The sequence below is a fragment of the Diplotaxodon limnothrissa genome, linkage group LG10 (assembly GCF_057381915.1).
Source record: "Diplotaxodon limnothrissa isolate DT_005_m linkage group LG10, D_limnothrissa_male_GT1.1, whole genome shotgun sequence".
NCBI lineage: Eukaryota > Metazoa > Chordata > Actinopteri > Cichliformes > Cichlidae > Diplotaxodon > Diplotaxodon limnothrissa.
Window position 1 is genome coordinate 6,323,706 of NC_140605.1, and position 22,288 is coordinate 6,345,993.

Genomic DNA, 22,288 nt, shown 5'->3' on the forward strand with positions numbered 1-22,288 from the left:
GATGACAGAGGTCAGTAATTTGCACCAGAGGTACACTTCAACTGTGAGAGGCAGAATGTGAAAAAAAAATCCATGAATCCACATGGTAGGATTTGTAAAGAATTTATTGGTAAATCAGGGTGGAAAATAAGTATTTGGTCAATAACAAAAATACAACTCAATACTTTGTAACATAACCTTTGTTGGCAATAACAGAGGTCAAACGTTTGCTATAGGTCTTTACCAGGTTTGCACACACAGTAGCTGGTATTTTGGCCCATTCCTCCATGCAGATCTTCTCGAGAGCAGTGATGTTTTGGGGCTGTTGCCGAGCAACACGGACTTTCAACTCCCGTCACAGATTTTCTATGGGGTTGAGGTCTGGAGACTGGCTAGGCCACTCCAGGACTTTCAAATGCTTCTTACGGAGCCACTCCTTTGTTGTGTTTTGGATCATTGTCATGTTGGAAGACCCAGCCTCGTTTCATCTTCAAAGTTCTCACTGATGGAAGGAGGTTTTGGCTCAAAATCTCGCGATACATGGCCCCATTCTGTCCTTAACACGGATCAGTCGTCCTGTCCCCTTGGCAGAAAAACAGCCCCATAGCATGATGTTTCCACCCCCATGCTTCACAGTAGGTATGGTGTTCTTGGGATGCAACTCAGTATTCTTCTTCCTCCAAACATGACGAGTTGAGTTTATACCAAAAAGTTCTACTTTGGTTTCATCTGACCACATGACATTCTCCCAATCCTCTGCTGTATCATCCATGTGCTCTCTGGCAAACTTCAGACGGGCCTGGACATGCACTGGCTTCAGCAGTGGAACACGTCTGGCACTGCGGGATTTGATTCCCTGCCGTTGTAGTGTGTTACTGATGTAGAGCTGGGCGATATGAGGTTTTTTCATATCACGATATGTTTTTTTCATTTCAGGCGATAACGATATCTATCACGATATAAGCCAAATCACTATATTTGTAAGATTTAAATGTGCCGTTGCTCACAAGTAAAATGTGAAATAATCAGCAGCTTGTTTTTATTTAAATATTTATTTCCCATAATAAGTTCAACAGGGTAGATGTACTTAAGGAACATGAGACTTTTTCAGATAAATAAAGGCAAATATTGCAAACTACACAAAAGGCAGCCGCTAAAGCGTTTAAGTTTCAAAATAGAACAAACGAAACAGACTACTAAATTGTCAATTCCACTTAGAAACAAAATATTAATTCTAAAAATAAATCTTAGTTTGTTTTACAGAAGAACAGACAAAACTGACTAACTTTTGTCAATATCAAATAAACTGAGAACTAAAAGGAAATTCTCAATCTCTCCTTGTTGTATAGCTTAGCTTTTCAAACAGTTTTAACAGTTACTTTAGTCTGACAAAAGCCGAATGACGAATTAGCGCTTCCAGTCAGAGACTGAGGCTACGTCCACACGTACACGGGTATTTTTGAAAACGGAGATTTTCCGTTTTCGTTTTAAAAAATAATCCCGTCCACACATAAAGGCAGAAATGAAGGAAAACGCTGCTATGAACATGCCAAAGCAGCAGGTGGCGCTATATTCCTAACCGTGCAGAAATGTTGGCCAATCAGAAGTCTAGAAGCCTCGGTGGGAAAAAGTAAACAAAGCTGGGGCATAGAAGCAGAACCCAGTCGTATGTGTGGACGGACAGTAACTGTGTGTATATGTAAGCATTTAAACACTGCAGAGAGTAGAATTAACAGTATTGTAGAAATTAATTTCACCGAAACAATAACGTGGCGCACAGTGTGACGCATGCACCAGTTTATAGTATTTCCAGACTTGCTTTCGACATAATTTACAGTGCATGCTACTCTGTTTTTTGTCAGACTTGAAATAGCCGAAATACCTTCACACTACGGAACTTCTATGGCTCTTCCGTTCGACAATCTCTCCGGCATTGGAACCATCATCTGTTTTCTCTTCGGTCACGCTCGGTTGATTTTTCTAGTCGGCACACTCATTTCCTCCATTACCCGCTGGCTGCTTCCCAAACAAACACACATGCGGCTTGGCACTTGTGCTGTACGTAACAAGTCACGCGACGTGACGCTGCGGCTGTGATTGGTTCGGCTCTGCGCTACTTGATTTGGATTGGCTGACCTTTTTTTTTTTTTTTAAGAGGACAAGAGCGGCGAGGTCTATCGCGATAGCTTAATTTCTCTATCGAGTAAAAGTTATATCGCCTGGTGGCTTGGATCTCCGACTACCTCACCGACAGACCACAGTACGTCAGGCTGAAGGACATCACGTCTGACACAGTGGTCAGCAGCACAGGAGCACCACAGGGAACTGTGCTGTCCCCTCTTCTCTTCACCCTGTACACCTCTGACTTCTGCTACAACTCTGAATTATGCCACATTCAGAAGTTTGCAGACGACACAGCCATCATGGGGTGTATCTGGGATGATCAGGAAGAGGAGTACAGAAGTCTGGTGAGGAACTTTGTCGCATGGAGTCACACAAACCACCTGCAACTCAACACCTCAAAGACTAAGGAACTGGTTGTGGACTTCGGGAGGTCTAGAGCAGGTCCACTGCCGGTTCAGATAGAGGGGGAGGAGGTGGAGGTGGTCAACAAGTACAAGTACCTCGGGCTGTGGGTGGACAATAAACTGGACTGGTCATGCAACACAGAGCACCTGTATAAAAAAGCCCAAAGCCGACTGTACTTCCTCAGGAGGCTGAGGTCTTTTAACATCTGCAGGAAGCTCCTGAGGATGTTTTACCAGTCGGTGGTTGTGCTGTGGTGTGCTGGGGGAGCAGCACAGCAAAGAAGGACTCATCCAGGCTGGAGAAACTGATCAGGAGGGCTAGCTCTGTGGTCGGCATGAAGCTGGACACTCTGGTGACAGTGGCAGAGAAAAGGACATTAAAGAAACTGATGGACATTATGGACAATGCCAGGCATCCTCTGCACACGGCCATTAACAACCAGAAGAGTCTGTTCAGTGACAGGTTGCTTCTCCCAAAGACAAGAACTAACAGACTTAAAAACTCCTTTGTCCCACACGCCATCAGACTGTTTAACTCCTCGCTGGAGGGGAGAGGGAGGGGAAACAGGAGGACAAAGGAGGGGGGAACAACTAAGCTGTAGTGCCTCTTCACCTCACTGTGCAATACCTTTTGTGCAATACTTTTGTAAATAGTCAACGGTGCAATAGACTCAATACTTGAAATGTGCAATTCACTTGTATTTTTATTTTTATTCCTATTTATTCTATTTATCCCCTTCGTATATTTTATTTATATTGTCTCTGTATTTATATATATGTGTGTGTGTATAACTCTGTAACTTCTGTCGGTGCTGTGCTTTTTTGGAAATCGAATTTCCCAGAGGAACCCACCCGAGGGATTAATAAAGTTCTATCTAATCTAATCTAATATCGCAATACATATCGTTATCGTTGTATCGCCCAGCTCTATACTGATGGTGACCTTTGTTACTTTGGTCCCAGCTCTCTGCAGGTCATTCACCAGGTCCCCCCGTGTGGTTCTGGGATCTTTGCTCAGCGTTCTCATGATCATTTTGACCCCACGGGATGAGATCTTGCGTGGAGCCCCAGATCGAGGGAGATTATCAGTGGTCTTGTATGTCTTCCATTTTCTGATGATTGCTCCCACAGTTGATTTTTTCACACCAAGCTGCTTGCCTATAGTAGATTCACTCTTCCCAGTCTGGTGCAGGTCTACAATACTTTTCCTGGTGTCCTTCGAAAGCTCTTTGGTCTTGGCCATGGCGGAGTTTGGAGTCTGACTGTTTGAGGCTGTGGACAGGTGTCTTTTATACAGATGATGAGTTCAAACAGGTGCCATTCATACAGGTAACGAGTGGGAGACAGAAAAGCTTCTTACAGAAGACGTTACAGGTCTGTGAGAGCCAGAGATTTTCCTTGTTTGAGGTGACCAAAAACTTATTTTCCACCCTAATTTACGAATAAATTCTTTACAAATCCTACCATGTGAATTCATGGATTTTTTTTTTCACATTCTGTCTCTCACAGTTGAAGTGTACCTCTGGTGCAAATTACTGACCTCTGTCATCATTTTAGGTGGGGGAACTTGCACAATCGGTGGCTGACTAAATACTTTTTTGCCCCACTGTATTTGGTCATCTCTTTTCTTTCTCTTGCTGTCACCACATACTATTGGTAAGGCAAGGCAAGGCAAGGCAAGGCAAGTTTATTTGTATAGCACAATTCAACAACAAGGTGATTCAAAGTGCTTTACAGAGACATTAGAAACAAGAACAAATAAAAAGCATGATTTAAAATTGATTAAAACAAGCAAATAAACTAACTAACTAATTAACAAACAAACAAACAAACAAACAAACAACAGTATATAAAATCAAAACAGATAAAATCAGAACAGTAGATAAAATCAGTAGTTAAATGTAAGTTTTGAAATTTAAGCTTAAAGTGTGGATTTGGTGCTTTATTCAAATGCAGCTGAGAACAGGTGAGTCTTCAACCTGGATTTAAATAAACTGAGTGTTTCAGCTGATCTGAGGCTTTCTGGGAGTTTGTTCCAGATATAAGGAGCATAAAAGCTGAATGCAGCTTCTCCGTGTCTGGTTCTGACTCTGGGAACTGATAAAAGACCGGATCCAGATGACCTGAGGGATCTGGATGGTTCATACTGGGTCAGGAGGTCATTGATGTATTTTGGTCCTAAACCATTCAGAGCTTTATAGGCCAGCATCAGAACTTTAAAGTCTATCCTCTGACGGACAGGCAGCCAGTGTAAGGACCTCAGAGCTGGACTGATGTGGTCCACTTTTTTGGTCTTAGTGAGGACTCGAGCAGCAGAGTTCTGAATGAGCTGTAGTTGTCTGACTGATTTTTTAGGTAGACCTGTAAAGATGCTGTTACAGTAATCAAGCCTACTAAAGATGAATGCATGGACTAGTTTTTCCAGGTCCTGTTGAGACATCAGATCTTTTATCCTTGATATATTCTTGAGGTGATAGTAAGCTGACTTTGTTATTGTCTTAATGTGTTTTTCTAAGTTTAGGTCTGCATCCATCACTACACCCAAATTTCTCGCCTGGTTTGTGGTTTTTAGATGTATAGATTGAAGTTCTCTGGTGACCTGTAATCGTTTTTCTTTGGCGCCAAAGACTATTACCTCAGTTTTGTTTTTGTTTAGCTGGAGAAAATTGTGGCACAACCAGTCATTGATTTCCTCAATGCATTTACCAAGAGCCTGTACAGGGCCTCGGTCTCCTGGTGACATTGTGATATATATTTGTGTGTCATCTGCATAGCTGTGATAGTTTATTTTGTTGTTGTTTATAATCTGTGCCAGTGGGAGCATGTAGATGTTAAACAGAAGGGGTCCCAAGATGGAACCTTGGGGAACTCCACATGTGATACTTGTCTGCTCAGATGTGAAGTTACCTATTGATACAAAGTATTTCCTGTTTTCTACGTATGTTTTGAACCAGTTTAGTACAGTTCCTGAAAGACCTGTCCAGTTCTCCAGTCGTTTGAGTAATATGTTGTGGTCAACTGTATCAAATGCTGCACTGAGATCCAGTAAAACTAGGACTGACATTTTTCCACTGTCTGTATTCAGACATATGTCATTAAACACTTTGGTCAGAGCGGTTTCAGTGCTGTGGTTCTGTCTAAAACCTGACTGGAAGGCATCGTAGCAATTATTCTGTTTTAAGAAGTAACTGAGCTGTTGAGAAACTGCTTTTTCAATGATCTTACTTAAAAACGGGAGATTTGAGATCGGCCTGTAGTTGTTCATTTGTGTCTTGTCAAGATTGTCCTTTTTCAGTATAGGTTTGATTACAGCAGTTTTTAGTGATTCTGGAAACACACCTGATAATAAAGAAAAGTTGACGATCTGTAACAGGTCTGACTCTAAAGTCTTTGAGACCTTTTTGAAAAAACTTGTTGGCAGGACATCTAAACAGCAGGAGGAGGAGTTCAGTTGACCTAAGATGTCCTCCAGGTCTTTGCTGTTAATAGGTTGAAACTGTTTCATGGTGTTTAAACAGTTTTTTGGTGGACACAGTACATATCCTGGATCTGCTGTTGATGTACCAATTGCTTGTCTAATTTTTTGGATTTTTTCAGTGAAGAATTTGGCAAAGTCATTGCAGGCCATGGTCGAATGAAGTTCAGCTGCCACTGACACAGGGGGGTTTGTTAGCCTGTCAACTGTAGAAAATAAGACCCGAGCATTATGGCTGTTTTTAGTGATGATGTCAGAGAAGTAGGACCTCCTTGCATTCCTCAGTTGTAAATTATAATTGTGAAGTTTCTCTTTATAAATGTCATAATGAACCTGGAGGTTTGTTTTTCTCCATCTGCGCTCAGCTTTCCTACACTCTCTTTTTTCATTTTTCACCAGTGTGGAGTTTCTCCATGGAGACTTTTTCCTTCCAGAGATAACCTTCACCTTAATGGGAGCAATAGTGTCCATTACATTTAACATGTTAGCATTGAAGCTATTGACGAGCTCATTGACTGACCCTCTGGACAGGTCAGGTGTTAATGGGAAGACCTGGTTAAAGATCTCACTACTGTCTTCAGTTATACACCGTTTTGTGATCACTGTTGTTGATATATTTGTGTGGGCTGAGATTTTACTTTCAAAGAAAACACAGTAATGATCAGACAGGCCCACATCAGACACAGTAACCTTTGAAATGCTCAGGCCTTTGGAGATCAGTAGGTCAAGAGTGTGTCCTCTATTATGTGTGGCCTCTGTTACATGCTGAGTCAGCCCAAAGTTGCCCAGAGTGTTACTCAGGTCTTTAGTCCCTTTGTCCTGAGGGTTGTCCACATGAATGTTAAAATCCCCAGCAATAATTACACAGTCAAAATCAACACAGATCACAGACAGCAGTTCACTGAGGTCATTAAAAAAGTCTGTGCAGTATTTGGGAGGCCTGTAAACATTAAGAAACACAACTTTGGATGGGGCCTTCAGCTGTAAAGCCACATATTCAAAAGACTGAAAACTTCCAGGAGATAGCTGCTTACATTGAAATGATTCATTAAATAAGACAGCAACCCCTCCTCCTCTCCTGCTCGCCCTGACCTCACTGATAAAACTGTAGTTAGGAGGGGTCGTCTCGATGAGAACAGCTCCACTGTTACTTTGGTCCAACCAAGTTTCAGTTAAAAACATAAAATCAAGGCTGTGCTCAGTGATTAAATCATTAATTAAAAATGTTTTCCCAGCTAGAGATCTAATGTTTAATAAAGCCAACTTAAGTGTTTTAGAGGTATTACTTGTCCCCTCGTGTTTGGGAGCAGTCTGTGGCACACAAGGTATGTTTACTATGTTTAAAGATCTTTTAGAGTGCAGCTCTCTGTGTTTTGACCAGGCCACATGTCTCCTGTCACCTAAAAGTACAGAAATTTTAAAACCTTCTAGTAAACAGGGTCCCAGCTTCTCCTGGGAAAAGTCATCACTGCCATAATCCTCACAGCCCGGACCCTTCACACATCACGCATCAGACTGCGGAGACAGGGCATGAAGAGGAACTAAGGGGGGCGAGGCTGGGCAATGTGACTTCGATTGCTCTGTTGAGGGTGGGGCTCGATGGCGAACCTTTGGCCGCTCTGGTGGGGGGTTTATGGGGGACAAAAAGGGATTGGGACGGGGGGTAGATCTGAGCCCAGCATTGACCCGCTCCATCATCTCCTCAGTGAATTTCAGGTGTGGGGAGGAGGGAGAAAGGGAGGGGGAGGAGGGTGATGGCCTGTCAGGGGTTTGGGGGACTGGGGAAGGTCGTGGTCCCTTGTCCTGGTCGTTGGTGTTGTTGAGAGAGTTGGAGGCAAATAGGGACCCCTCTTCTTGCCTTAGATGTCTCTCCTTTCTGAGGCTCTTCCTCAGATGCCATGGATGTCTCTCCTTTCTGAGGCTCTTCCCGGGTGGGGGCAAATGGAGCTCCTCCTCAAGGTTTCTGCTGGGCTTTGTCTGTTCTTGGAGTACTGTTTGTTCCTCTTTATGAGATAACTCCTCGTTTATCTCAGCCTTGGCACCAAGCACGGATGGATGACGTATGGAATAAAACAAGTTGGAGGTGAACAGTTTCACCCCTGACTTGTTAAAATTAAATCCATTTGCTTTGAACAGATGCCTGCGTTCCCAAAAAATATTAAAGTTGTCGATAAAATGCACTGAGTGGTCAGCACATGCTGATATAAGCCATTTATTCAGTGTAAACAACCTGCTGAATCTCTCGTCTCCTCCTCTGACCGGCGGTACAGGTCCACTGATGAATACAGCTGCATTCAGAGAGTTTACAGTATTTAATAATCCAGTAAAGTCCCGTTTCAGAACCTCCGACTGTTGTTTGGACACATCGTTTGACCCTGTATGCAGAACAATGTTTGTCACAGTTGGATATTCATCTGCAATTTGAAGAATTCTCTCCTTCAGGTTGTTGACCATATCGTTAGGAAAGCAGAGGACTTTAGTGTTCTTACCGCACATCCTTTGTACATCCTTTACGGCAGAGTCACCCACAATCAGAGTTTCAGGCCTAGCCTTTAGCTTTCTCTGTGGCCTTTCACTTTTCAACAGATTTTCAGACCTTATTTCGCTGCTTTTAGATGGATGGTTGTCCGATATCCAGGGTCCTTTGATAGTGGAGCAAATCTGTTCTGCAGTTTCACATTCAGTTGTTTTGGAGGTTTGTTGTTAACCTTCCTATTCACGGTTGTCCAGTCCTGTTTCCTCCCGTATACAGGGGTAGAAGAGCTTCTCTGTCTCGTAGGAAGTGAAGGCCAGTCGGTTTCAGAGATTTCAGCTCGCTGTGCCCTGCCTGTGATACGCCCTCCCCCTTCCAGGAGACATGATTTATGTCTTGGTTTTGCACCAAGACAGTCTAAGGGGGGATTATCACTTGAGGATTTATAATAATGCACAGAGTCTACTTTCTTGGTCATGTTATCTGTGCTCCTTAGCTGTGTACTAGCTTGCTCATCGCCATTGTTTTGAATCAAAGGCAAGGTTGTTTCATTTCCACACAGTCCATTTACCTCCACGTTTACTTCTAAACGATGAATTTTTGTCTCCAGTACTGCAATCTTCTGCAGGAGGCTGTGGTAGTCATCTGTGGAGAGGGAAGGCATCTTGTTGCTAGTTAGCCTAGCGGTTAGCACCTTTCCAGGCTATTGAGGCTGCTCGGTGCCCAGACGCTGTAATCAGGCTTCAGCTGTGTCTAGGCCACAGACACACGGAGCGCTGAGGACAAGGTAACTATAAAATGTTGCTGTTTCTGTTAAGAACACTCTAGTCCTAATGATCTACAAGTGTCCAGAAGTTATCGCAGGTAAGCTCACATGGAAAAAAGGGAAAAAATCAGCATAAAAATCAATAAAAATCAATATAAGAAGCAAAGCATTCAAGAGCAAAGAGATGAAGCGTCCACACTCACAAAGGGGAGGAGCAAAGGTAATCAAATTATCAATCACCATTCATCATTCATTTGCCCTAATCCAGTTTTAGGATGATGCTGAAATATTGGAAGCAAGTCTGGAACCAGGCATGAACACATTCTTCATTCTTTCTTTTTATTGTTCCAAGTACAATATATTATACAGTATAATATTTTAGCATTATATTTGCCTAACACTACTGCCAAGATCCAGTACACATAATTCCTAAAGGTGAGCTCCCCAAACTTTGAGAATGGTTCATTTGTGCAGGATTAAAATGTTACCTTTCACTGCAACACCAAATAGTGTAACTCTCACATCTGCAGTTTATAATAACATGAATGATCACAGAGTCTGGAGTTATTTCTACAAAAACATTCTGCTTGCAACTCCCTTTGAAATTATTTCTTCTTATGAAGAAAACGCTCTGCCTGTTCTGTGAAACTCAAAAACTGCAATGTATCAAAAATATTTTCAAATAAGTGTGCAATGCATAAAAAGACACTGAAGGGTGAGAGTCAATGAGCTCAGTATGCAAATGCGACAGATGATTATATGCAGAACAACTGGCATACTTCATCATCTGCTCTGCTGCTCTATGGCCTCTGTGAGATACACCCACTCACTTTCTCTTCAGCATTGACCTTGAGAAATCTTAAGCTTAGACAAGAGAATGTGTGTGTAGGTGTGTGAGAGAGTGAGGGAGTGAGAGAGACATTGTCTGGTAATTAATTCTGTTGGATATTATGCTTATTATTATGCTCAACTTTTCTTTATTATCAGGTGTGTTTCCAGAATCACTAAAAACTGCTGTAATCAAACCTATACTGAAAAAGGACAATCTTGACAAGACACAAATGAACAACTACAGGCCGATTTCAAATCTCCCGTTTTTAAGTAAGATCATTGAAAAAGCAGTTTCTCAACAGCTCAGTTACTTATTAAAACAGAATAATTGCTACGATGCCTTCCAGTCAGGTTTTAGACAGAACCACAGCACTGAAACCGCTCTGACCAAAGTGTTTAATGACATATGTCTGAATACAGACAGTGGAAAAATGTCAGTCCTAGTTTTACTGGATCTCAGTGCAGCATTTGATACAGTTGACCACAACATATTACTCAAACGACTGGAGAACTGGACAGGTCTTTCAGGAACTGTACTAAACTGGTTCAAAACATACGTAGAAAACAGGAAATACTTTGTATCAATAGGTAACTTCACATCTGAGCAGACAAGTATCACATGTGGAGTTCCCCAAGGTTCCATCTTGGGACCCCTTCTGTTTAACATCTACATGCTCCCACTGGCACAGATTATAAACAACAACAAAATAAACTATCACAGCTATGCAGATGACACACAAATATATATCACAATGTCACCAGGAGACCGAGGCCCTGTACAGGCTCTTGGTAAATGCATTGAGGAAATCAATGACTGGTTGTGCCACAATTTTCTCCAGCTAAACAAAAACAAAACTGAGGTAATAGTCTTTGGCGCCAAAGAAAAACGATTACAGGTCACCAGAGAACTTCAATCTATACATCTAAAAACCACAAACCAGGCGAGAAATTTGGGTGTAGTGATGGATGCAGACCTAAACTTAGAAAAACACATTAAGACAATAACAAAGTCAGCTTACTATCACCTCAAGAATATATCAAGGATAAAAGATCTGATGTCTCAACAGGACCTGGAAAAACTAGTCCATGCATTCATCTTTAGTAGGCTTGATTACTGTAACAGCATCTTTACAGGTCTACCTAAAAAATCAGTCAGACAACTACAGCTCATTCAGAACTCTGCTGCTCGAGTCCTCACTAAGACCAAAAAAGTGGACCACATCAGTCCAGCTCTGAGGTCCTTACACTGGCTGCCTGTCCGTCAGAGGATAGACTTTAAAGTTCTGATGCTGGCCTATAAAGCTCTGAATGGTTTAGGACCAAAATACATCAATGACCTCCTGACCCAGTATGAACCATCCAGATCCCTCAGGTCATCTGGATCCGGTCTTTTATCAGTTCCCAGAGTCAGAACCAGACACGGAGAAGCTGCATTCAGCTTTTATGCTCCTTATATCTGGAACAAACTCCCAGAAAGCCTCAGATCAGCTGAAACACTCAGTTTATTTAAATCCAGGTTGAAGACTCACCTGTTCTCAGCTGCATTTGAATAAAGCACCAAATCCACACTTTAAGCTTAAATTTCAAAACTTACATTTAACTACTGATTTTATCTACTGTTCTGATTTTATCTGTTTTGATTTTATATACTGTTGTTTGTTTGTTTGTTTGTTTGTTTGTTAATTAGTTAGTTAGTTTATTTGCTTGTTTTAATCAATTTTAAATCATGCTTTTTATTTGTTCTTGTTTCTAATGTCTCTGTAAAGCACTTTGAATCACCTTGTTGTTGAATTGTGCTATACAAATAAACTTGCCTTGCCTTGCCTTATATGTACTGTTTAAGTAAAGAATAGTGCCCAGCAGAATCTGCTTCCTTGTTTTCTGTGATTGAAAAGATAAGATAAGATAAGATAACCTTTATTAGTCCCACACGTGGGAAATTTGTTTTGTCACAGCAGGAAGTGGACAGTGCAAAAGTTATGAGGCAAAAATTAGAATACAATAAGAATAAATACAGTACACAACTGTACAGAATAGAATAAAATACTATATACAGTAGAATAAAATAAAATAAATATACAATAAGATAAAAAATAAAAATAGAATACAAATACAAATACTATATACAACTGAGTAAAAATACAACGATGACAGAAAGGATTATTGCACTTAGTATTATAAAAGGAGGCTCATGTGGCACCTGTTACCCACTACACTGCTCTGATATTGTCATGGTGGCAGCTTTGCAAGTTGTTTAAAGGGCCATCTGTTTATGATCTGAAAATTTCTGCTTTATGCTTGTGTGGGCATTTCATTAGCACTCTGCAGCATTTCACCTGCAAGTGTGAAGCCCATTAACACTGTTATTAGAAGAGCTCAGTTCATGTTATGTTCAGGCCAGAGGTGTCCTCTTGGAGGGAAAGAATCAAAGCAGAGCATCTGCTGGAGCATCCTGATGAGAATAAACTCTCCTGCAATCCTCACTGGATAAACACTTGGAGCCAAAATGAAGGAAAAATACAGCAGTCATAACTTCCAACAAAGACAGTTCCTTTACTTTCAAAACAAACCTGTACACAACAAAGGCTTAAAACCGAATACTACACAGAAAACCTTGACTCCTCTGAGCTTTGGATCGAAATCACTACGGTTTTATAGAAATATTCAGCTTTAATTTACGTGATTTAAAGAACAGAAATATCCTAGTCCAGAAAAAGTAAACTCAAATGACAGAGTTAAATTAATAAAGAAACTTAGAGAATGAGTATGATAGAACAAACACTGAGAATAATACTAATAATAGCAGTTAAATGCTACTAATGTGTCTTCCCAACATGTTTGTCTGTTTGCCTTTTCTACAGTAGCTATCATCAAAGACACTAAGATTTAAATTACAGCAGAATTAAAAATGTTAAGTGACTTCTTTCAGAGTACTGAAATGAATACCTGCACTGACAAATCATTCATGATATCAATCTTAAAAGGCTTTGTCACATGCTCATTACTCATATCTTACGTCCCCTCCCACTGCATTGCTACTTTTCACATCATCCCACGTAACAAAATTGGTATGGCCCAGATGTGGCCCACACAATGTGCTTACACATGGCCCACATACTGCAAAGAATGACGGCCCTTTGGTGGCCCAGATCTGGTTTACCAGAGTTGGCCCACAAATTGGGCCAGCACAAGGCCAGTTGCAGACACACTGGTGGTCCTGTGCTGGCCCATGTGTGGATTACCTTTAGCAAACCTAATCTGGTGTGTACAGCGTCTCTTTATGTCTGTCTCCACGTTGGTTGAGTGTGGAGTAAGTGCATATGAGAGCATGAGGGTGGGAATGGATGTTTGTATCTGTGTGTGCCTGTATGTCTGTGTCTATATGTCAGGTTGGGTATCAGACGCCACCTCTCTGGGGACATCTCAGGCCCTCCAAGGTTTGGAGGCCTATCTCCCCCCACCACCACTTCCCCTGCCAGTGGCGGACTCCCTCAGACATCGGTGCGTTGGTGGTTCTTTGTGTCTGGGGATGGGCGTCCAGGTACACACCGGCTCACTCCTTGGCGGCAGCTTATCGGGGCCTGGAGCCTGGGGCTCGCTCGGGCCACTTCGGAGGTGGGGTGCCCCCGGCCTCTCGGCCTGGGGCTCGGTCACTCAGGCACAGCTGGCTGCCGGCGGAGCACACGGGCGCGTCACTGCAACTCCCCCTGGCTTCTGCTCCGCGGCTGCTGAGTGAGCCCTCATCTGGGACTCTCCTCAGCTCTTTCTGGGACAGTGGCGCGGCTGCCCCTCTGTTGGTCTTCCTTGGTCTCTTGTGTTCTGGGGGCCTCTGGATGTCTGGAGTTTTGATCTCCTCCATACCTGCTTCATGCCCTGGAGGACGGGGCTGTGGCCCCCCACACCCTCTAGCAGATCATTACATGAAGGAACCTTTTAAAAAAACAAGCGCGTCCATGCTCACAGGTGTACACATGGGTGATCACACCCACAAACTACACCCTTTTTGGCTCCTACCTCAAAGCACACTGTGTTCTGTTGATCTTATGTGCTGCACAATAATGTTTAATATTTAGTATTTACTGTCATATTCCCATATATCATTGTGATGTTGTTTATTCTATTACTCTTGTTCTCTTCTGCTTGTTTTCTTTTTTCTTTCTCAACAGGTGATCCAGGTGATCGATAGATGCATTTTCTTTTTCTTTTGTTTTTTGTCCTTCTTCCCCGTCCCTCTTCTCAGCTGTTTCTCTTTCCCTCTTTCTTTCTCCCCTTCTTTCCCCAGTCAAGTCTGTCCCGTATTCAGCAAGTGAAAATAAAATAAACAATAAAAGGTGAATCAAATGGACCATTACGGCAAGGCTGGGATGGTCAATTTGGTAAAGTAAATCCGTTGGGCATCTTTCTTTGCCTTTAGACAATAATTCTGATGGCAAAAGAGCCAAACGGGACAGGCAAAAAAAAAAAAAAAAGCAAACCTAATCTGGGCCACCAAAGGGGCGTCATTCTTTGTGGTATGTGGGTCATGTGTAAATTGTGTGCAGCCACGGGCCAGTTGCAGACACACAGGTGGTCCTGTGCTGGCCCAGAACAGTTTCAGCTCTGGCCCCAGATGTCAACCTAATGTGTACCTTAATCAAGTAATAACAACATGTGCCAGAACATAATAGTGCAAAGTAACTGTTCAGACAGTGAATGGACTGATTCTCATATAGCACTTTTCTACTGTCCCAGATTAATTAAAGTGCTCTATACAACATGCCACATTGTCCCAATCACACACTTTCTCTAACCTGAGTGCTTCCTAACTACATTCATACACATTCACGACACGCAGACTGGACGAGCCAGGAATCGAACCACTAACCTACAGCCACCGGCTGACAAAAATGAGTAAACCGTTGCTAGGTTTTAGATAAAATGTACACTCACAAACCTGTCAAACCTGCATTTGAAACGTTGGCTACCATAGCAGTATAGTGTTGCACCATGGCATTTGGGTCTTCTAACTAAAATAGGAACATAAATAGCGCCGTCATTGCCAGACCCCCAATCACAGCACAAATATATCCATAAATAAGAAAACAATATAACAGTGAAAACATTAAAACGTTAAACATTAAATGAAATACATTAAAAAAAAAAAAAAAACTTCATGCATGGCCCACATCTCGTTGACATACACCCTGCCCTGACATTGGTCAGTCAGAAGAGCCAGCTTGATGCCAGATCCGGGCCAGACCTGCTTTCTATGGGCCTGCGCCACATAAACCAAACTACAATCGGGCCAGGTGTGGCATGCCATCACATAGACAGTGCCATCTATGCCAGGCCTGCCCCATATCTGGATGACATATGTCTTATCATGCCAGAAGTCAACCAGCAGTGCCGGCTTGATACCAGATCCGGGCCAGACCTGCTTGCTATGTGGGATGTTGATGTTTAATCAGCTGCAGAGTAAGATTGTTTTCACATCTGAAAGAAAAACTTGCTGAACTAAATTATAATATGCACATATCAATTAAAGGTGCTTAACCAAATTTCAACAACTTTAATTAAGCTATCGGTGCACACCTTTGCTAGAATTTCAGTAACAAAATGCATACAAAAGTGTACATGAAAGCAAAAAAAAGTTAATAACAGAAGATGCATTAGACCTAGTTGATGTGGATGGTGACCCTTAATTACATCACAAGCTTCTTAGCTGATGTTACAACTATTAAATTTGTCTGGAAGATTATATGAGTATTATACAATAGATCAATTAACAGTCAATGTAAGTGAAGTTTAGTAACAGAAAACTGTGACAGCTGTGGTGGTCTCATCAAAAAAATAAGGTTTATTTTTATAATGCCTTTTCTAATAATCAGTATGTGTTTAGAAACATTTCACATGTCCACACTGTGCTAAAGGCTTTGGTCTCAAACCACGCAAGATGAAAATTATGTTTCCAGGACCAATATCATAAAACAGCAGCCTGAAATCAATGCAATAAAACAGCAATGTCAACACAAAACTAAGTGAAGGGCACACCTGCTGAGGTTCACTTTTATATATATCACTGTACATTTTTATTTACACATACAAATTTTGGTTGCTTACACATATATAGGACTACTTTATGTCTATATTCCTCTAAGAGCTGTGTAACACCCAAATTTCTCATTCGCGGGATAATAAAGGTTTATTCTATTCTTTTATGCATCTCTCTATTGCAGCTTCACATTATTTTATATTTTACTTTTACTTTTACTTTATCTGACAGTTTATATTATGTTGTTTTGTATATAGAACAGCCAAACAAGCACCCAGCTGTGTATATAAATAGCAGTAAAATTGTTAATTAATAACAAGTGACTCAATTAGTGCTGTCAAAATTAACGCGTTAACGCAAAATAATCCGCCATCACGGTCAACGCAATTAAATTTTTTAACGCAATTAACACATCCAGAATGCAGAATGACTCAAAATCCCTGAAATGTTTCTGTCAACGCATTTCAGGCAGTTTGTCCAAGTAGAGTTACCTTCGCATATGTGCAAATAGGCAGTTGATCTGTTAGTATATAGGTTTTTTAAAAAGTTGTATTTCACAGGAGAGAACCTGTGCTAAAAGACTGAAGAAAACTATTCAAATTCTCTTTGAATTTAAGCATATATTCTTTGTGTTTATTCTGCATTTACTTCATTATATTGCATAAATGTCGGTTACAAGCTTAAATATAAAGTTGAAAATGTAATTGCAACCACGCTATTGATCAAGTAATTGCGATTAATTGCGATTAATTAAAGGAAATTGTGCGATTAATTAGTTGTTGTTTTTTTAATCTATTGACAGCACTAGTTTGTATATTTATCTGAGATTAGTTAACAGTGAGACAGGGTATGTTTCGCAAACCCTGACTGGTTGGTTCTCTGGGATGAGCTGAAGGAGAGAGAAGGAGGGGAACAGCGAGGCCAAGGTAGCTCATGCTCTGTGGCAGACTGAGTGTGCTGCTGGATATGTAGTAGTTGCAACTAGCTACTAACGCTTGAGAAAAACAGTAAAAGTCAGTTGTGAACTGTGTTTTCCCGACACTGAGTTGCTGTGTGTGTGGGACTACCACATTTCGCAGCAGTTTCCCCCTTCAGCCCCACAACACCGCAACAGCGTGGTTTGTTGAACTGCAAACGGCAATAAAGGAGTGAGGACTACTTGGGTGAGTAATGCCATGTCACTCCTTTCTTTTAACACAACTACTGCTTACTAGCATTTGACTCTTAGATATATTCATAACCCCTACATTTATTCTAATGCTTTGTGGCAGCTTTTGAACATCTGTGCCAGATTTGTCTATTCTATCGATTCTTTAGCAACATAAGAAAGCTGTTTTTACATTTAATTACTAGTAGTCGGAATAGTATTTGTTCTTTTAAAAATTGTGTTCAGATACAAATTTTGTTGTGAAAGTCAAAGCCAAATTTAAGACATGCATAATCCAGGCTGTATAGTTGAGAATAAAGTAATTTAGCTTGTCCTTCTAAAAAATACATTCTATGAATTCCATACCCGCAACTGAATCATCAGAAACATTTTGGGGTAGCTTATGTTAAATATAAAAACTATCACGTGTTTTATCGGGTCAAAACACATTAGAAACTGTATGTATTGGAAGCTAGCTTTTGACAAGCATGTAGTAACTTCATTTAATTTTGGCCTTTTTTTAAAAAAAACTGAGATCTTAAATTGTTGTCTCTTTTCTAAACTGAAGGTGGTGAAACCAAACTTTCTGACATTGTAGTAAATGGTGTTTTTAAATATTTTTTGTTAATAAGTACTATATGCTAGTATATTTTGGCTGAATGAGAGCTACATGATCTGGTTGTACAGCCAATAAAAACCAAATAACTATCTAAATATTTTGCTGGTTTTTCTTCCCCTCCTTGGTTTTTACTTTTCTGGGTTTATAGAATTATTATTAAGATAGTTGAAATAGATTTCTTTGAGGCTCTGGATCAGCAGTCCACACATTACATCAAACCCTTGGAAGTCTAGAAAAGGACCTGTTGGCATCAAATGAGTGGTAAGTTTTTGGTTTTCAACTGTATTAACAATCTTCAGTGTTATTTATAGAATTCATGCTGAACTTTGATCATACTTTAGATCAGTGGTTCCCAAACTGTTTTTGCTAGGCCCCCCTTTGTTTTACAAGAATAATGCCCCCCCCCCGCACGCGCATGCACAAACACATCCTCCAACCACACACAACTCCATTGCGGTTTATTTCACACCTCAAACATTTAGTAAACAATCAAGCAAATACAAGTAATCTGCAATAAATTACAGGTAGTAAGAAAATAAACTACTAACTCTTTTACGCTACGTCCGCACCTACACGGGTATTTTTGAAAACGCAGCTGTTTCGTCCACACATAAAACGGCGTTTCGAAACAGAGATTTTGTAAAACTCCTTCTTTTGCGTTTACGTGTGGACGAAGAATACAGAGTTCGTCACGCAACGTCAGAGGTATGTGCCTTTTTTCACGTCACGCTGTGCGCCGCGTTATTGTTTACATGAGATGAATTGCAGAATGGCAGATAGTCAGATTAACAGTATTTTGTCTCTATCTTCAGGTTTTACACGCTTACATATAAACACGCAGTTACTGTCCCTCCATTTAGAAAGGCAGACGCGTCACGGTATAATTATTTTACATGTAGTTGTTTTTTCCTGTGTAATTGAATATCCTACACTTTGGGAAGGTCTGCTTTGTCACGATCCTGGGTCTTAGGACCCAGTGTTTTGAGTTTTAGTTCATCTTGATGTTTGTAGTATGTTAAGCTCATTAGGCCTCCTATGTTCATTTGCTTATTAGTTTCCCCTTGTGTTTCCAACCCATGTTAAGTCTCCCCTGCTCTTCATGCGTTTCATGTCTGTGTCTTACGTTGTCAAGTTCGGGTTGTCATGTCTCATTATGTTTCCTGTTTTATTGTGAAGAGGTCTGGTGTTCTGTGTTCATCATGTTCAGTTTTACTCTCCCACTGTGACGTCATTATGTTCATGTGTGCCAGCTGTTTCCCCATGTGTTCCCACTTCCCTCATCATCCTGTGTGTATTTAGTCCGTGTGCTTTCAGTCATTTGTTGTCAGGTCGTCTGCTCATCCATGTCTCATCCCCAGGTACCCATGTCAGTTCACTATGGTTAAGCTTTTTCATGTTTTGTTATTAGTTCATCCAGTTTAGGTTATTGTTTAGTTTTCACCGATGCCCGATTATTTTTACCCTCATTGCTAGCCTCAATAAACGGCTTGTTTTGTTTATCCACACTACGTTTTGGTCTGCGTTTGAGTCCTCCTCTGCAACACATACGGTCTGCCCCAGCCAGACCGTGACATGCTTTAGATCAACACGTTTTACTTCTCATTTGATTTGTGCTTTGGCTGGGGAAATTGTTTCTTTACTGATTTTTTCTTGTCTTCTGTTATTAGACTTGAAGTATGATGGCATTAGCCATATGGAAAAGAAATAGTAAAAACTTATATGATTTACTCATGAAAGTGGCCACTTTCTCATTACTTTCATATATTGTTTTAGTAAGTATCCAAAACATACAAGTTTCATTGTACAATTTTTCAAGGGATCTTATATGTGTTTTCACTCTTGTATGCTTTTCATACAAGTTTCACACAAGACAGATACAAACTTTATAAAATTTATATACATCTTTTCCATATGGGTATGCAGTGGTCTTCAGAGGCATTCCAGCATTACTTGGTGTTGACACGGCCACTGAAGCAAGGGTAAAAGGAGAGAAAGATTCCCATATTTACTTTTGCTGGCTAAAAGACATTCTCCCACTTCCCTATATATATATATATATATATATATAAATATATATATATATATATAGATATCCATAGGTCCCACATCCTATTCATGTAGCCCCTTCCTCCGGGGTTACTTGTTACGCCCTGCCCGTGATCAGGTACCCTGCGTACGCCCTGCCCGTGATCGGGTACCCTGCTGGGATAATAGGCTGGCCAAAGGAGGAGATAGAAGCCACTGACATAAAGACAAGAAAGCTCCTTACCATGCATGGAGGGTTTCACCCCAAGTCCAGCACCCTGAGGCTGTACGCTAAGCGGAAGGAAGGGGGCCGGGGACTGGTGAGTGTCAGCACCACAGTCCAGGATGAGACAACGAACATCCAAGAATACATCACGAAGATGGCCCCAACTGACCGAGTGCTCAGTGAATACCTCAGGCAGCAGAAACCCAAGAAAGAGGAGGGAGACGAGGAACCATCATGGAAGGACAGGCCCCTGCACGGTATGTACTACCGGCAGATAGAGGAGGTGGCTGATATCCAGAAATCCTACCAGTGGCTGGACAAAGCTGGACTGAAAGACAGCACAGAGGCACTAATCATGGCAGCACAAGAACAAGCTCTGAGCACAAGATCCATAGAGCCTGGGGTCTATCACACCAGGCAAGACCCCAGGTGCAGGCTGTGTAAAGATGCCCCAGAGACAATCCAGCACATAACAGCAGGGTGCAAGATGCTAGCAGGCAAGGCATACATGGAACGCCATAACCAAGTGGCCGAGTATAATCTGGAAGTCCCGAGGTCAAAATGGGAGATGCCCCCAAGGGTGGTGGAGAATGACCGAGCTAAGATCCTGTGGGACTTCCAGATACAGACGGACAAAATGGTGGTGGCTAACCAACCGGACATAGTGGTGGTAGACAAACAGAAGAAGACGGCCGTAGTGATCGATGTAGCGGTTCCGAATGACAGCAACATCAGGAAGAAGGAACACGAGAAGCTGGAGAAATACCAAGGGCTCAGAGAAGAGCTCGAGAGGATGTGGAGGGTGAAGGTAACGGTGGTCCCCGTGGTAATCGGAGCACTAGGTGCGGTGACTCCCAAGCTAGGCGAGTGGCTCCAGCAGATCCCGGGAATAACATCGGAGATCTCTGTCCAGAAGAGCGCAGTCCTGGGAACAGCTAAGATACTGCGCAGGACCCTCAAGCTCCCAGGCCTCTGGTAGAGGACCCGAGCTTGAAGGATAAACCGCCCGCAGGGGCGTGCTGGGTGTTTTTTTTATATATATATATATATATATATATATATGTATATATATATATATGTATATATATGTATATATATGTATATGTATGTATGTATGTATATGTATGTATATATATGTATGTATATATATGTATATATATGTATATATGTATGTATATATATGTATATGTATGTATATATATGTATGTATATATATGTATATATATGTATATATGTATGTATATATATGTATATATATATATACATATATATATGTATGTATATATATGTATATGTATATATATATATACATATATATATATGTATGTATGTATGTATATAGCAATGAGAGAGATGGAAAAGGCAAAGACTTACAGTGAAATTTATATGGGCTTCAGGAAGGAGAAAGGCAGATTGAGCTAGAAAGGATGGGTGGCAGGTTAGGGTAGTTAATGATAGAAATGGAGTTCTAACAAATGACGACAGTATTGAGAAGATACAAGAGGGCAGTGGATTTAACCAGATAGTTTAACACAATTTCGGAGAGCGAGAATAATGGAAGATAAGTCTACTGGTACTGATTTTTAAGAAAAAGGATGATGTGCACAGCTTTCGTAACCATAAAAGGATAACATTAATGAGCCATACTGTAGTAGTGGCCGCTAATAAACCAGTCCTCATAAAGGAACAGTGCTCTTTAATGAATTCAGCACAGACTTTACATCGTAGAGGTAACAGTGACACACATCAGTTATCAGTTAGCCATCTAACTATATTCTAACTCTAAACCTTTACTGACTCTGCTTTACTCTTATTTTGCGACACCACCCTCTAGTGGTGCAATATTGTACGATCATTACAGGACACAACAGGACTCTCTCTTTATAAAGAGTTCACCAAATAGCGTAGTACAGAAATAAAGTAATTCACTGTTTAGCAAATCAAACATACGCTTGTGAACAGAAATGTCGCAATAGTTATAACATCAGAATACTATAACTAGAAAATCTAAATAAGCCTGAAATTATATTGTACTCCTATGTAAAATGAAAAGAAATTATTATTGCAGTTTTTTCCATGACAATTTTTCTTAGTGCATTGGTGGCAGAAAATCAGTTCTTTTTAAACCCAAGATAGAACAAGTAATAACATTTCTCTTATGTTCTTTTTCCAAGCAACCTATTATGGT